Genomic DNA, 16,490 nt, shown 5'->3' on the forward strand with positions numbered 1-16,490 from the left:
GGACCAAATGCAATTACAAAGAGCAGTGTAAAAATTTTGATGTGGGATCTGGAAAATCTGGATTCCAATCCCAGCCCTGCCACCATTTGACTGTGCACCCTTAGGCAAATTACTTCACTTTTCTGGGCCTAAGCTTACTTATCTTTAGATACGATTCTTTGTAAACGTACATTTTAATTGTTTAGGATATATGAAAAGAATACACCTTTGTGCCCACTACCCTTCTAAAACACCAAAAATCACAGTATTCCTGTGTCAAATTCTCCTGTATTTTATTCTCTGATTTCAACACCATTCCTCCATCTCAGAGAGAACCACCACTCTGAACATAGTATTTATTATTCTTTGCCTTTCTTTATACTTTAATTATATATGTTTGTACCCCAAGCAATATATGGTACAGTTATGCATGTTTTCAACTACATGTATATAACCATAGTTTAGTCTATGTATATTCTTTTGCAAATGGCAATGTTTTGCTCAAAATTATGTATTTGAGAGTCATTTATGCTGGCATCTATAGTTCTATTTTTTTAATTTTCTTCATTGTAAGTATCATATTAAGAATATGCAGAATACATATATCAATTTTCCAGATGCTCGACATTTAGGTTGTTTTCCATGGTTTGCTGTTACAAACATGAATATTTTGGTGTATGCAGCCTTGTATACAGAGGTATATTCTTAGGGGTATCGACATAGGCATGAAATTCCTGGTCTCAAAGTGCATGCATGTTCAACTTTAGGAGACTTGTTCTGAATTGTTCTTCAAAGTGGCTGTGTCATTTACATTCCCACCAGTAGGATATCAGAGTACATGTATCTAGAAAGTGAGGCCCTGCCTGGTTTCTCCTGGTAAGGCAATATAGTCTGCCCTTCACTGGGGGTAAGACACTTTGTCTAGTTTATGGGGTGACTGTGATAGGAAATGGAAAAGAATTAATATGACTCATTTATTGCACCAATATTCTCGAGCACCCACGACATACCCTCACTGTGGGAAGGGCTGGGATCAACAAGAGATCCCAGCCCTCATGGAGCTGGTCATGCACGTACTACACGGCTCCTTGGTGCAGAGAGTTTATTGCCTCTTATTCTCATTTCATTATTGCAATAGCCATTTGAAGTGGATATTGCCTACTCCATTTTAGAAATGAGGAAACTGAGGCGCAGAAAGAACACATAACTAAGAGCTGGGATGGATCAGAATTCAGGCATGACTGCAAATGCCCCCTGCATTCCCCGATGTGGTCCTTCCCCACTGGTTGTCTGAGTGCCTCTGCCCAGGCAGGGAAAGCCAGTCTGCGTGCCTGACACACTGGGATCCAGTGTGAATGGGAAACGCAAGGCAGTGTGCCTGCCTTTCAGACAGAGACGCCTGGAAATTCCCAAGGAGGAAACGGTTCTTTAAAGCTCTCATATCCGGAAATATTTTGAAACTCTTGGGAAGAGTTCTTATGTCTTCTCCCCTGCTTTCTTTCTGCACCTTTCAGGAGAACTCATGTTTGATTATGTATGTCTGGGTTATGGTCTCTGAGAAACAATAGGCACTCCTACCCCACAGAGGTAGGAAACTATTCAGGTGTTGAATAATGTTGAGCTCTAAAGAGCTGGAGTCTTGAGGTTTTTTTTTTTTTTCCCCCACAGCATCTTGAAAGTATTTTCTCTGTGTGAACTACATGTTCTAATCCTAAAAGAAAGATCTTGATATTTGCAGTATACAATATGTCTTTTTCCCTTAGCAAGGTGTAAAATTAATTCCTTATGTTCGCAAATAAAATGATGGAACAGAAAGTGTCTCAGGATCCAGGATAAGTGTGTTCATCTGAAGGTGAAAAACCTTCAGAAGCCATCACTGCACACCCCTGCCTGCAGAAGGAGTAGCTAGGATTGCTTTCCATTATTCTCCCAAATAAAGAGTAAATGAAGTCATCAAGCTATCTGGTCGACCTTCAGCCATCATTTACATATTCATTTAGCATATCTGTGAGTAAACTGTAACAACAAGTAAAGAGCTACCCACAAGAATAAGAATCTTGGGAAAGTTTAAGTGTTAAAAGGTAAAACTTATAAAAGGAGGGAGCAGAAAAAGGGAATACCTGCCTCCTCACATCTCATGCTCTCCTCAGTTCACCTGTGTCTCACTATCTGTCCTGCTCCCCTGGTTCTTACTTCTGTATCCTCATGGTGACAGGTGGTTTTCATACCTCCCCAGCCTGGGGGAAGGGACAAAGAGGGCATCAAATTCTTGGGGAGTTCCCTTTCTCTAAAACCAGGCCTCTGACTCTCAGAGGCTGAGTAGCTTCCTTGAATCAGAGAATTTTAGATGGATAGCTGGAATCCAAGGCACGGGGAGGCCAGCCTCCTAAATCTCTATCCTCCTCCTCAATGGTCCATCATAGAGACTTAATTGGTTAATTAAAAACAAAAATCTTTATCAAATTAGAGCAGGACATACAAAACCAACACACTAACTCATGGGAACTAGGGTAAATTTTTGCAGCAGAAGTGAGCTAGAGAATAATCACTCCTTCCCAGTGTCTTTCCATCCCCTCTGAAGTACAGTGCCCACGTCTCCTATGGACACCTATGTGTAGGCTACTAGGTAAGAGATGATCTGTAACTAGCTGGTGCCATAGTGACTCTGGATGTGAATACGCATGTAGGAAGCACACCACAGAGTCTCCGCTCTGCACCATCCTCTGGCTACACAGGTTCAGGGAACAAATCCCAAACCCCACACACCATCCACCCCCTACCTGGAGTTGGGAGGGCACCTTAATTATCCTATCTCATCTGATGGTCCTCAACGATGCTTTTAGAACAGATTTTAAGAATCCTAATCTAGCTGTTAATTTAGTTTTTAGGCTTCCTTTCCTGAGGGAAATGGCCTTTAGCATATGGAATTTGGGTGGGAGCTTTTGATTACTGCATGCATTAAGTTTTATAATTACCCCAATTTCTTTCTTAGAATGTGGGAAGAGAGGGCAACGGGAAGAAATTGTCTTAATTAAATTAAGTAGTTGAGGCAGAGATTTTAAGGCATAAAGCTTCTCTGGGCCATTCAAAACATGGAAGAGACTACCTAATTTATCTGTACAAGAAGCTGATCCTGGGTTCTGCAGTTTTCTGGATAATAGCTTGTTTTCCTAGATGCCCAGAATTTTCCAGTATGTCAAGTAGGAGCTGTGCATATTTCTCATACCATGTCTGATTTTTACATATGAAGGAAGAAGGAAAGAAATTAAATTCATTAATTACTGTGATGGAGATTATGATACATTGCCCAAACACCCCTTTAATGAAAGAATTTTTGCTCCAGCTGCTAGGAGTGCCTTCAGCAGATAGCCTTCAGCCAGTAGTAATTTCATGTCTCCCTTGGTTTGAAAGAGCCTCTGTACCCAAAGTCACACCTCTTCCTGTGGTGTTCCACATCCATGTCTGATCAATGTGGCAATATAAAAGCCTGACCATCTCAGGTCAACTCTGATGGGCCATTCTAGCTTCAGAGCCCCTATGGGTTGGCCAAGGCTGTCGCTGAGTCTGAAGGGAGCTCAACTTCTCCCTATGGCCAATATTTCTTCTTTAGCATCCCTTCCCCAGGTATTGACTCCAAGAACATACTCTAATAAGTATCTTTAACACTAATCTTTATGACACTAGATCCTAGGAATGGTCTGGAATGTAGGAGCTAAGATAGGTTTTGGGGCTGGATCATTCTGCTTCTTACTAGAAATGAAGGCCCATCACTAGTGGTAGGAGGAGTTCACATAACCCTTTGCACAAAATAGCCAGAAAATTATTAAAAATTTCACTGATGATGATAGCATTAACTAAGATAGCATTAACTGGTGAGATCTATGAGGACTTTGAGAAATTTTGGAGAAATATTAACTATAAGACAATATAACTTAGTGTTTATTGCTAAGATAAAGCTTTAGCAAAAACTGAGAGCATTAATTTCCAATGGAAAGTTTAGTGTGAAAGCCATAGAACCTCTTTGGCAGTTTGCAAAGAGATTCTCATATCCTCAGGGGAAGGACAGAGAGATCTGAGAATCAGGTCCAGGGCGTATTCTCCAGAGTAGCCCAACCCTAAAGAAGGGTAAACTCTCAACCCACACACTGGAGAGGGTGGCTCTCTTCCATGGGCCAGAGCTGATAGTAGGCAAGACTGTTACAGAGTTAGGCTCACTGGTAACAATGGAGATGATAGGAGCCTAAAACAATAGAGACCAAGTGGCCATTTTTAACCATCAGAAGCCGGAGGAAAAGAATCATAATAGTGAGTGACAAGGTTGGAAGGGCAGCAGGGCCTTATCTGCAGAGAGTTACGGGACATAGTGTGCTCATGGAGGAAAAGAGATGAGTGGCTAATAATGATATTAATCAATTAAAATATCAAAGATGGATGATAAGAAGTGACATTCCATCACATTTGCCATAATCTATTGGTTAGAAGCAAATCACAGGTCCTGCCCACACTCAAGGAGAAGAGATTGTACAGAGTATGATTAGGGGGGCACTCTGGTCCCACACTGGGTGATCTGAAAGGCTGTCAGCTTCAAGTACCCATAGCAGGAAAGGGCTTTGCAGCCAGTCTACCGTGCAGTGCAAACAGCCCTGTTATTTGGGCCATAGGGCCTGCAAGACGCTATGGTATTAGAGGTAAAGTGCTGGGAAGAAAGGCCATGTGGAGTTTATTAATATTTTAAGTACCATAATTTTATATAATATAATAAATAATAATACTTTATTAATGTGATATCTTGATTGATAATGCAATTTTTCTGGTTCACTTTTCTACAAATTCATCAAAACTAACAACCTCATTTCAATGGTATAATTGAAAGCAATGTCAGTAGTTCTCGGCAAATATAAGATCAAAAATAACTTTTAATTTTGAGAAGAATCTTTCTGCTTATGCAACCATTACTGGAGCTCTTAAGAGTACGTTATAGGCTATGACAACATGGGGACAAAATTATGATAAATTATTTCAAAATAAGATTTTAGTACATCTGGAGTGTGATTCTAAATCTTTTTCTAAAAAGATTTAACTCTTTATACAAGTCATTTTTAAGTCTGAAATTAATTTTAAACATAAATTTATATGATGGCATTTTAATGCTTTCTCTGACATTTCCCATAACTTGTGGAGTTTGTACAAGAAACTAAAAGTGACTTCATGATTCATATATAATTCAAAATGCCTGTTAGGTAGTCTATTGCTGTATCTTCAAATGATAAGAAAACATTAATTTTAAAATTGCCTTTCTTGTTAGTAATTGGTCCATTGGAAAATTCAGTGAACGTACTGTTCTTTTCTATTGGATGCAACCATTTTTAAATTTAATTTCTATTTCTAAGCCTGGGGATATTTGCTTTCCAATCTTGCAGCAAGTTGCAAAACCAGAGATTTTTAACTCTTTGAAGAATTCTAATAACTTGCTGATATGCTTTATTGAAACGTCCACGTGTATGCTTTCATTTTGTAACAGTTTACTGAAAAAGTTTATTAGCTGAGTATAGGCAGTTCCTGTCCTAGTGCCCAAGTGGAGAGTTACTATTTGTGCAGATGCCACAGGGACAGGCTCTGGGGATGGGTGAGAAAGCTGGCCTCTCTCCACAGGTCCCAGCATGGAATTCATGAGGTGTCTCTCCTTTCTCCTAGGGCTGTGGCCACCATTGCTGCTGCTGCTGCTGTCCCAGCCCAGGCCACTTCCTTGGGTCTTCAGAGCCCTGAGCTGCCCCAAATATGCTTGTGTGCACCAGATAGCCAAGCCAACTGCTTGGTGTGCCTACTGAACCCTGCCCGCTATGCCTGTGGACTTGAGCTCATGTGTATACACACTGTTAGCTGATTATCTCCCCTGCTCACACGCTGCTCCATTGTCTCCTTGGACTTCACTTAGAAGGCAAAAGTTCAAAATCATTAAAAATTTCAAGATGGTATCAACAGAGCATTAAACCAAGCATGGAGTCCCTTCTGAGAGTGGGGTCCTGTGTAACTACACTGGTTACATACCCAAGAAGCTAGCCCTGTTGGAAGAACTTGCTGAAAAAGTGTCATTGGATCTCCTGCATGCTGCTGGTTGCTACACTGTCATAGGAGCAAGCAGGAGGGGCATACAGAACCAAGAAAAGAAGCCCCTTCTACTTTCCATGTTCCTCCAGTGCCCTCTACTAACAAAGCTTAAAATCATGCCATTTGGCAAAGAGACAATGTTTATAGGGTTCAGCCCCAGTATCCCAATGCAGGATAAAGAATAGGTTTAGAGGAATAAGGTGCTGACCTAAGTGACCTAAGTAGAGTCTGTAAGACTAAAGGCAATTGGAACTGCAGAAAAGCATTGTACTCCAGTTGACAGTTTTTCCCATGAGGGTATGGGTTAACAGTTCTGAAACCTATACATGTATACTGGGATTGAACAATTAAGTAAATGATGGGATCCAGGTTTCACACTGCAGGAGTGGGAGGTTACTGATAAGCAAGAGGAGGAGGCTAGAATATTCCACGTGGTAACAAATTAAGGTTGTAGACATTGCCATGAACATACACTGTTTAGTATACACACACATATCTCCTTGATCTGTCAGCTGAGGGGAGGGCCTGGAACCAATGACACCCTAATTGCAACCAGTTATGCCTAGCACCCAGATCTTGGTTGCTAATAAGAGGGACCAGGGCTCCTTGGAGAAATAGCTGATTCTAGGACTGGACCAGGAAATACACAAGATGAGCCTGGAGAATCTGCAGTGCCTGAAAGCAAGAAAATGCTCAAAAAAAAAACAAACAAAGAAAAACACTCCACAGTGATGAGGGTATGTCAAAGGGATCCAGATGCCAACCAAACAAGTTCCAAATTGCCAGAGCTGGAATGATTTGAGCAACAAAACAAATAATGTAGTATTGGATTATTGCCTAAAGTATAAAATAAATATCTATGAATCCATTCTGATATAAATAAATGATTGAATAAATTAATAAGTGGGAGAGAATAGACAAATCTCTCCTATCAAAGAATTCTGAATAACTTATGTAGATATTCCTCCACCCTCAAGGTGGTAGAACATGGAAAAAGAATGAGAAAAAGAGTAATTGACAAAAGGAGAACCTGACAAAAACCACGTCAAGCCAGGTGAACAAGAGTTAGCACCAGCAGTGATAAGTCACATGGATAGCAAGCACCCTTTAAATGATGTGGTGAGAATGGCCCATAGCTCTGCCGTTTTCCTCCCAAAAGCACATCACCCTGTGATAAAAACCTCAGGCAAATTCCAGCTGAGGAACATTCTACATGATAGCTGACCTCAAAACAATCCAAGTCAGAGAAAACAAGGAAAGTCTGAGAAACTGCCCCAACCAAGAGGAGCCTATGGAGACATGATGACTAGATATAATGTGGGGTCCTGGATGGGATCCTGAGATAGAAAGGACATTAGGGAAAAACTGAGAAAATCTGAATAAAGAATGGACTTTAGTTAATAAATGTATCAATATTGGTTCATTAATTGTACAACACGAATGTAGGATGTTAATAATAGGGAAAAATGGGTAAAGGATATACAAGAATTCTCTGTTCTATCTTCATAATTATTCCGTAAATCTAAAACTGCTCTAAAAAAGTTTATTTAAAAAAAGAGTGGATCAGAAGCCGAGATGCTGAAACTTGATAAGTGGCACAACATGTTAATGTCCTTCAGAGAGTATTCACCCCTGAAAGAGGCACTAAAGTATGAAGTAGACAAAATGCTTTGGTCCACTAACCTCAGCCAGCCTCTGTGACCAGCCACCCCAGGAAAGGCACAAAGGACACGTGAGTGAAATGGCCACAGTGCCAGGATGAAAGCTATGCATGGGCCTTTAGCATCTACTCCAAGGCTGATCTAGCTATTTCCACTGCTGAATGTCCAACCTGTCAAATACAGGGCCCAATAATCAATCCTTGATATGGCACCATCTCTCAGGGAGGTAAAATGGCCACTCGGAGTTGAGTTGTCAAGTTGTCAAGTTGACTACATTGGACTCCTTTCATGTTCCCAATCCTGCTTCCTTTCCTTCCCTTCAACAAGTATTGATCCCAAAGGCACCCCTTAATAAACATTCTATATGCTGATCTCCATCCCAACCTCTGCTTCCCAGGGAACTTAACCTGTGACAAGTGTCTACTAAGCATCAGGATCTATGCTGGGTGACTTACTTTTGTCATCTCTGTTATTCTTCACAAGACCTTGTGAGATGTTTTGAATGGTGGGGACCTTTAATAGTAGGGGCAGGGAGCCTCAGAGGTTAATTAACTTGCCCAAGGTTCTATCACTTTTAGGTCCAACTGGCTCCCAAGGCCATGTCTGGGAAGTCTACCCTGCTAGCTACATCTTTGCAGGACAAAAGAAAAGGACACTGATAATCATTTCCTACCATAGACCAGATGCTCTGCTAGGCACTCGTACCTACACATGATCACATCATTCCATTTTCATAGCAAGCCAATTAAAGTAGAGAGTGTTATCCCCACTTCTACACATGTATAAAACCAAGGCTAAGGAACTTGCACAGAGTAAGAGGGAAAGTTGATTCTGGGACCCAGGCCTGTCTGATTCTAAAGGCAGTGTGTTCTCCTCTCGGTCAAGCTGCTCACTCTGTCCAAGAAGGAGAGCCACCCAGGGAGAACACGAGAGGCTGGAGGCCCTGAGATACTCATTACCTAGAAATAGCCCCAAATATGCAATATTCATTGAAATATCTACCACAAAGTCGGGTCAAAGGAGTCTCCCACCAGCCTCCTAGACTCTGTGGTTACCTATAAGGGTGCCTATATAACTTTTGCTCTCAAGCATGACACTGTAAAGTGTCAAGGGACAACAGGAGTAAACCAGGATGGCCATGGGAAAAGAGATGAATGCTCACCCTACTTTTGCGAAAAAATTTTATGTTTCTTAGGTGCCATTCTTAGTTCACACTTAGCCAGTGCTTCAAACCAAACCACACTATAAGCTGGGTTTTAAGAGAGAGTGGCAGAGTGATTCTCAGAATGGCCCAACTTTTATGCATTAACTTTTCCCGAACAAATTCAACCATGATCGTGGCCTCTTAATCACACAGCCACTCTGATATAAACACTGTGCGTTTCCGATTTGTGGAATTGTTTTCCTTTAATTAAATGAAGGGGGGAGGTGTAGTTATTTTCAACTCGCTGCACAAATTACTATCCAGTAGAAAGTGAATAATGTATTGTAGGTAGCACTTATTCTATTTATTGTACCATCTATTGATGTGTGTTGGACTTGTTCTATTTTGGAGGCACTGCCATGGTAACTGGGCTCCTGACAAAGGCCTGTGTCGGAGCAGAACTTAAACATGCCGAACTTCAAATAAGGGATGAAATAAAGAATCAACCTCAGCAGGCTCAGAAATAACAATTTGGAGGACTGTGCTTTGCTCCTGGGTGTATTTGTCCACAAAGTTGGAAGTCCTGAGAGGCAGCTCATGGAATTTACTGGACATCAAACTGGTCCTGAGCAAAATGGAGGATGAAAGTCTATTTTCACAGTCTCTTAGCTCCCCTGTCAACATTTGTTGCTCTGCCTCTTGTTCCATTTTGGCTTTTGGGACAGGCTAACAGCTATAGGCAGAAAGTATAAGCTGCTGTTCAGCCTTCAGAGAGCCAGGGTGGCTTTAAAGGACTGGCCTTGAGTCCACAGACCTGAGATGTAGCCCTGATCCTGCCCTTAACTAGCTGAGGGGCTTCCCTGAACTGGGATTCTGTTTCCCACCTCTACACTGGATGCTCTTGGAGAGCCAGGGAGCTCTAACCTTGTGCTCCTCTTGAAGCCAGTGCTGGGGGCAATAGGGAGGAGCGCTGATTGATTCACCCTTCTCTGTAGATCTAGCAGATCCCAGTGTTCCCACAGGGAGCGGGCACCTAAACTACGCTGACTTTCTATAGTCCATGTCTCCAAGGACTGGGGACACTAGAAGGAAGCCCACAAGAGCAAAACTCCTTTCCCTGTAGGATATCCCTGTAGTAAGCCATTGGCCCCAGAGGGGAGGCTCATGGAAATGATATCATCTGTGCCAACTTCCTGGAAAAGAGACCCAGGGCACAAATAGACAGAAGAAGGAAAATGGGAGGGATTTCCCTGCTTATTAGAGAAACAGCCTCTTACTTGGCTGAAATAACATTTGAAAGATTATCTAGGAATCCCAGTTTCTCATCTTAACCATCATTTCCTACGCCCAATATCTGAGAGGTGGTTATAAATTTAGCACAGAAGGGCAGGCTTGGTGCTCCCTCCTGTTCTTTCCGTCAATGCTCTTGCAACAAAGCACTCTGTGTCCACCTACTGATCCTGGCCTCTGCCCCCGCCCCCATATCAGCCCTTGACATTCCCAGTGGCCCTCCCTTATCCTCAAGCCTTAGCCAGAAGGCTGGACCCTCTCAAGTGTTTCCAAAGTTGAGGGGCCATTAGGTCAGAAATAACAGATGTGGGGCCTGGATTTAGAGCAGACCCAGCTCTCCTCCACTCTCTCACCCTTTCATTTTCCTTTATTAATGATGGAAATCCCACATCTCTCTCTGATCCTACCTCTATTTCTCTTCCCACAAATATTCCTCTCCCATAAACAACAGAAACAACCGCCTTTCCACCCAAAACAGCCTTCTCTCTTGGGATCCTGGGTATGTCAGGTCATCATCTGCTATCAGTCAGCTATCATGCTAGCTCATGCCTTCCTCCCTCGTTTAATCAATTCTTACTCCAGTTGTCAAATATTTCCTTTGTCAATGACACATTTCCGGGGGGGGGGGGGGGACGTGGAGCAGAGTTGGAGATCATGGAGGTGTTAGGACAACAGGTGTGGAAATCTGCTACAGCTAGTCTTTTCTGGCAAAAAAAAAAAAAAAAGCTGAATAAGATGTCTAGTGAGTGAAATCTTTTGATTTTTCTAGAGAACCGAGTTCAAAACTTAGGGGAAAAAAAAAGAGGAATGCAGTGCTTGAATGTCCACATCTGGGGTGAATATGTGTAGAGGTGAGAGAGGGATGGAGGAAGTAGGGGGCTGGACAAACTGCTAATACACCGCGGGAGGAAGACCAAGATGGGGCTCTGTATTTTTAGGGGTGACGGAACACTTCCGGCTTTTGAAGGCTTGAGATGTTAATTATAGGACCTGTGGATGTCAGCAGAGATCTTTTAAAAGAATAACTTAAGTTTCTAAAATCCCCTTCAGAATACAGAGCCCGTTTTAGAAATGGCCGTCAAACACAACAAAGGCGAAATGCGCAAATGCCTTCCACGCAGGGTGGTGCCCGGCAACCAGCTCTCTTTCCAGCCTCCCCCCATGCCGTTGCTAGGAGACCGAAGGGCTATACTTCCATCATCTCCATACTTGCTGGGAGATTGAGTAATTGGTCTCTGGATGTGCGTGTGCTGCTTCCCAAAATATCTCTTTAAAAAGACGTGAGAGGGATGCGGAGCCAGTGGGCAGGATGATGGAGGGCGAACTGAGTCCCAAGAGGGCAGCGGGTTCCAAGAGCCAAGACTGAAGCTGGCGGGGCGGGGGGACCCACAGGGGTGACAGAAGTGGAATGCTGTTTACAGCTTCCCAAGATTCTCTCCCATCCTCAGCCTTGTTATTTAGGACTGATCTCGTAAGTGGAATCTGGAAATTGGAAATCCCTAAAATTTAGGGATCAATGTGATTTGGTTTTTCATTCTAACTATTGAGACACAGCAAGGCTGGGAGAAATAATTTTATTTCGTAGATATTTAAAATGTAAATGCATACCCTTTATAGTGTTTGATTATAGGTGTTGAACCCAGTTTTGTGGGGAAAAGGGTGAAGGAAGTAATAGGGCATGCTATGGACACATAGGTGTGCACACATGCTCACAGGCCACTGTGATGAAAATGCCCGCTTCAGTTGCAGGGAGCCAAAGAAACAGAACATTAAGGCCTACAGCTGTAGGGTCTCCGGAAGTTAGAAAACGCAGGGGTGAGATTCAGCACTGCCCATAACAGCTACATGACTGTGCATGACCATTCTGTGCCTCAGTTTCCTCATCTGTAACCCAACAGCGTTGAGCTAGTACATCCCCAAAATATGCTCCAAATCTCCACCTTTCTTGGCATCTACATCTAGTCCCACCTTCTCCCCATAGCCAAGGGACAATGTCATGTCATTTCTTTATGGAGGTCTTCAATTCTCTCCTTTAATTAATGGAGAAAATCTGATTGATTCCTGCATTTTGCATTTTTTCAAATATCTATTCAATTACCTATTGTTGGAAGTTTTGAAGAGTAGATTTGGAAGTGGACTGACTTTTCAATTTTATTATTTTCCTTTTTGTCACACTTTCCATACAATACTCACCATGTTGAAAAATCCAATTTTTAATAGCATTATTCTTTTTCTTTAACCAAAGGAGGAGGGTGGAAGGAGGCAGGAGGTTCAGGATATATTGACACTATATCCTGATCTTATAAATGAGAGCTAAGAATCTGGAGAGTGTTCCTTAAAATCACTGGCCAGATGATTGAATGTTCTAAAGCTCTATCAAGAATTAGGACACTCGCACTCTATTTCTGACTTTGTCCCTAACTCTTGGGACCATGAGCAGACCTGTATCTGTAAAATGGGGGAAAAGCCTTCGCTCGAGTCCTCATAGGAATGTTAGGAGGCAAAATGCCATATTAGATGTAAATACCCTCTGGAATGTGGAAAGTGTGTACAGAATGTTCTGCGTTCTTTTCACTGCGTGCCTGAGAAATTTATTCACTTATTCAGCAAGCATTTTCTGAGATGCTGCTGCCACTAGGCCCCTCCTTAAGTATCCTTTCACATGGCACATACACGTGGTCAGTGTCGTCCATCGTCCATCCTATCCCACGGTTCCAGGGAGAGTGACCCCCGATTACTAGAGATAACTGAATTCTCGACAACCGCACCCCCTGAGTACTAGACATTCTCCTAGGCTGAACCTCTGCACAGTGTGAAAAATGCTCTCAAATCACTCCCACGAGTGTCTGTCTTATTTTGTTCTCAAACACTCCCAGTGACACAAACCTCAAACACTTTACTTCCTGTGTTAATGAATGCCAGTGCCTAATCGTTGTACAAGCAGATGTTCCTTAGGAAAAACAAATAAAATTAAGGCTATCTTTAGGTTAGCAAACACCCCCCACCCTTCGCTACGCAGGCAAATAAACAACGCCTTCCACCTTTTTTCCTCTCTTATCAGAGATGGCAAAGCTCACTATCCCATGTAACATCCACACTCTCTTGTTTTCCTTGTTATTAACAGACCCAGAAAGATTTTGGATGGACCCCCAGTGTAAGGGCTGTGAGGAGCTCTGTTGGTTGTCCAGGCACCACTGATAAATTATTTTATCAGTGGAGAAGAGGAGACATACCTCACTTTTAATCTTTCTGATTCTTTAAAAATTTACTTTTTCCTTGTTATGAAAATGAGTTGAAGCCTGGAGAACAGGTGGGGAAAGTGAAGTGCCGCGACGAAGGAATAAGCAGGGAGCTGTGGGCTGGGCATTAGGTTTACCAGGCAGTGCTGGCTTCCTTGCCCTTTCTCCTAGTCATTTGGCAAGCGCGCCCGAGTTTTCTGTAGGGGGATGGATGTGGGAGGAAGAGCACAAGGGAGTCATAAAGGGATGCCAAGTAATAATGAATGAGAGTTATTTTGTGCACTCCCAGGAGATCTGAGCCCATGGGCACCAGTTCTGAGGAGGCAGATATTTGTTCAGCACTAGGAAGTGCTTGCTAGGGAGGCTTCGCAAAATGAAATGGACTGTGCATGTGGGAGAGGATGGAGGGCGAGAGAAGTTCAAATAAATTTCCTCTCACTAGGGCTGGACCCCCCTGGCAAGGATGTCTGCAGGATTGCCCTCTATAGCCCTTCCAACCTTATGAATCTGTGGTGCTATAGGAGATCCAGGAGAACCATTCTGATCCATATTCACCCCTCCACCCCAAAGCCAGAAGTGCCACAATTTGTCTCCAAGAAGTTCTGTCCCTGAACTAAGAAAGTATTAAATAACTTTGCAAAGTGTTTTTAAAAGTCTACTATAGAAAAGTTTCCTGGTCATGCTGAATTGAACAAACATAACCATCATCCTAAAGATGCCCCAAAATTACTTTTACGCTTTTTCACTTGGTATAGTTGTCCAATTTCCAGCGAGCATGGAGGGAGCCCTCTCCAAGGGACTCCTCTTACTTCTGAAGATCTGGATTCTTTTTTAAGGGAAACTGCATGGTAACTCAGTTGTCCACTTGAAAATAAAAACCTAGCCATTTTTATTTTCACTCATGGTAGCCTTGCTTCTTCCTGAGGCTTGTCTGGGGTCTCCAAACTGAGTCAGGGAGAAAAATTGCTCTCTTTTCATGTGGGAACATTTGAAGTCATTTATACTAATAATTTTATGGTTTCAAAGCATGGATTAGCTCATCTGAACCTGGATAAAAACTCTATATTAGATAGTTTATAAACGAGAACTCAGAAGTTTAGGAAGGTTAAAATGACTTGCCTAGGGTCACACTCCCTATTTCTAAGCATCAGTCTACCATAACTGCCTGCCTAGTTTGCTGACTTCTTCTCTCAACACTTTAACATTCATGCATCCATTCATTCATCTATTAATCCATCCATTCATTCATCTATTCACTCATCCATTCATTCATTCAAAAATGATTGAGCATCACCTATATGTTGGGAGTCTTCCTAGACAGTGAACTAAAGACACTGAAATCTCTTCCTGTATAAACCTTACCTTCTAGGTGTAGGAAATGGCCAACAAAAAAAACCTAATAAATAAAAATTACAATATTGCCATGCAAACAAGGGCAAATGGCTAAATAGTACATACAGCAGACCTGCTGGAGTATCATGATTTGGGGAAAGACTCATGGGGACAGAATCAGCTGGTATGTATGTTCCCAGTTCAGTTGCCTATTACTCACTGAGATTGCACACAACAATCTGGTAGGACTGAATTTAGACTCCTGAAGAGGAATCCTGACCTTGAGGCTGTGGGACTTTTAAGTTGTGTGATTAAGGAAGTACCGGCCCCTCCCTTGCAGTGACCTTGGGCTAGCATTTAATAGCAATATGACAGAACTTCAACTCCAGTGGGTCCTGCCAGCTCAGTTTTCATGGTCACGGGCTAGGTCCAAGCCTTGTGGCTGCTCTGCATGTTATAGCAAGCTAGCAGCAGGATGATCTTCATCAGAATCCATGGTTGGAGAACCACCAGCTGTTCTTCTGGCATGATGGGGAGCTGGAGTCCCAGCCTTTTAGTTGATCAGGACTGATTGATTGACTGATTGCCTGAAGCACAGGGCCATAGCTGGTTTCTGTGGGCTTTGCAGGAAACTTATTTTCTGAGAGAACATGTAGTTTACTACTCAACTCCTTGGATACTGATGATCTGCTTTTCAAACCTATCTAGTGCTCCTTCTAGCATTCATGAACTAAAGTTCTGGGCCCTTTGTCTGGCCCATTCTCTGCTGAGTCAAGTCCTAGATTTAGCGCCAGACGTTTCTATTTGGATGGTTGAAATTCTGGGGCTGAGCCTTGCTATCCCCTTGAACAATGTTTCTCTACCCTAGCTGCATGTTAGAAACACCTAGAGAATCTGGAGTAGAACCCCCTGAGTTTGTCCCTTGTTTTGAGGATTAAACAACCACCTCCCTGGCAGATAGTAACTACTATATTTACTGGTCAATTTCTTTTGACAACTTTTGGCAAGTTTCTTAACTCTCAGTGCCTCAGTTTCTCATCTGTAAACTGTACCTACCTCCCAGGGTTGATGTAAGAATTGGGTGAGTTAACATACCATAGTGGGTTGAATGATGCCTTCAAAAAGATATGCCCACGAGGTAATCCCTGGAACCCGTGAATGTGACCTTATAAGGCAAAAGAGGTGAGTAAGGATCTTGAGAGGAGGAGCTTGTCCTGGATTATGCAGGTGGGCCTTAAATGCAATCACATGCATCCTTATAAGACAGACATACAGAGGAGAGGGTGCATGGAGAGGAGGAGGCAATGTGGACATGGAGGCAGAGAATGGAGAGTTGTGGCCACAGGCCAAGGAACATCTGGAGCCACCAGAGCCTGAACAGGTAAGGAACAGATTCCCCCTGAGAATCTCCAGAGGGAGTGTGGCCCCGCCGACACCTCCATTTCAGCCTTCTGGCCTCCAAAACGATGAGAGAATAAATTCTTGTTGTTTTAAGCCACCCAGTTTGCGGTAATTTGTTATAGCAATCACAGGAAAACAGGAAACTCACACACATACATGAGACCCTGGCATGCAGTAAGCATGTGCTTTATTAGTCAGTTTATTCTAAAGGTAAGGATGCCTGTTTTAATGAGGTTATTAGTCACAATACTTCAGAAGTGTTGTTCCCAGCCAAGAAATGAGGCATCCTTAAGGGTCAACTAAAGGGAGCAAACTAGACGGGGTCTACAGAGAAGC

The sequence above is a fragment of the Ceratotherium simum genome, chromosome 20 (assembly GCF_057802395.1).
Source record: "Ceratotherium simum simum isolate JZ-2026a chromosome 20, ASM5780239v1, whole genome shotgun sequence".
NCBI classification, from domain to species: Eukaryota; Metazoa; Chordata; class Mammalia; order Perissodactyla; family Rhinocerotidae; genus Ceratotherium; species Ceratotherium simum.